Genomic DNA, 1855 nt, shown 5'->3' with positions numbered 1-1855 from the left:
CACGCCGTCAATTGGTTTTTCGGTTGGCCTCCGCAAGCCCAAGCACGCTCGATTTCTGCGTTCTCGTTCGTGCTGATTGGCGTATTTTGGGTTCCAAGCCACTATGTCGTATTTGATTCGTCGAACGGGAACCACGTGGTTCGGGAATGTATGTCGCGAGGTTAAAGGTCGCTGATTGGCTGGATGCCTGGCAAAAAGCGACACAAAAGCCATTTTTCTGAGGGGTTGTCATCCCCCTGGGTCCGTCACAGGTTCATTCACCCAGACGTTGATGTGAACGTGACCCGTGCCGCCGACCCGCACCTCCGACCCGCGCAGCCGACCCGCGCCGCCGATCCGCGCTCGTGACCATGCGCTACCAACCCGCGCTCCTGACCATGCGCCGTCGGCCCGCGCCCACGACCTTGCGCCCACGACCTTGCGCCCACGAACCGCGCTTGCGACCATGCGCCGCCGGCCCGCGCCCACGACCATGCGCCCACGAACCGCGCTCCCGGTGTCGCTCGAGACTGCCGGTCGGGCGAGGTCGATCGTAGTGAGGCGTCGAGTTGAAAACATGGTGCATCTTGCTCGCTACAGTTATCAGAGTCGCGCCGACGAGCCTTGGTGTTGGCTGGTCGGTGCAAACGTGGCGGTGCTTGTCGTCTGCGTCGGTGCTGATGTCAAGCGTTATCTGGTCGGCGTCCGTTGGCGGTATGTCGTCTCGGAGCGATCTTGGTCGCGCCGCTCGCTTGAAAGCCGCGCCAGTGTGTGAAGCCATGCCTGGGTGCCGATGGCGCGTGATCTGCCTTGCATCTTGGAGAAGCCGTTGGTCGGGAGAGACGGGGGATCTCGCCGCGACAGCTGGTTGTTGATCTTGTGCGATTTGGCCGCGGTCGCCGCTTGATGAAGATGTCGAGAGTGGCTCAGCAGCGCAGCCCCCAAATAGAGCGGTGCTTGAGGTGCTTGGACGTCACGAGTGTTGTTGTCGGGGCGAGTGGCGGGGCTGCGACTTGTCGTCTCTCGTTGGTGCTTCTAGAGGTAAAGATAGTGAGCACTCTTGTGAAAGCGCGGCTTGATCCAGTTGCAAGGTCGCCGTGCCTGAGTCGCTGGGTACGGCGGCGCGCATGCACACGTAGGAGCTTCGGTACGCACCAACTGTGCATCGGGCGCGATCTCCGCACGGGGCTCGCGTGCTTCGATGCTGCTGGGGCACAATGTTGGCTGAACGTCCAGCGCTGTTGTCGAATCGTCGCTGCCGTCGCCGCGTTGGAGTATCGGTGCCGTCGCAGCTGACGTCGGCTCGCTGCTGCCATCGCTGCACCGAAAAGCGTCGGTGTCGAAGCGAGAAACGCTCGGGACGCTGCTGCCGTCGTGGGATCGAAGCGCCAATGTCCAGGCGAGAGACGACCGGGACGCAGCTGCCGTCGTTGAGTCAAATCGCCGGTGTCTTGTGTCGTAGCGGGAGACGACCGGTCGGTGCTGCGGTTGTCCTTGCGGAGCGGGTGCGGATGCGCTTCTTTGGGTAACAGAACGGCCCCTGGGGTCACGCCCGGTAGTGGATGCGCGCAGGTGCTCTTTGGTTTCGAGGCGTCGTTGCGGGAGCCGAAGGGTGGACTGCCCCAAGATCGAGACTTAGCAGGCGCCAAATCGAGTTGGCCTTTGCCTGCTCCTCCTAAAAACTCCATTTCTGCTCTCTACCGATACGTTGAAACGCCCAGAGTGTTGCAACTGACAACCAAAGTAGTAGAAAGGTCATGTCAAAATTATGCAACTGCATTACAGTAAAAGTAGATCCAAAAACAGAACCGTCACTTAATTGCGGCGGAGGTTGCACTGGTGCGAACCGATCGGCATCGTGGGCGCCGACGTGCAC

The sequence above is a fragment of the Saprolegnia diclina genome (assembly GCF_000281045.1).
Source record: "Saprolegnia diclina VS20 unplaced genomic scaffold supercont1.53, whole genome shotgun sequence".
Classification (NCBI taxonomy): domain Eukaryota; phylum Oomycota; class Saprolegniomycetes; order Saprolegniales; family Saprolegniaceae; genus Saprolegnia; species Saprolegnia diclina.
The sequence above is the reverse complement of the archived record's forward strand: the minus strand, read 5'-3'. Positions refer to the sequence as shown.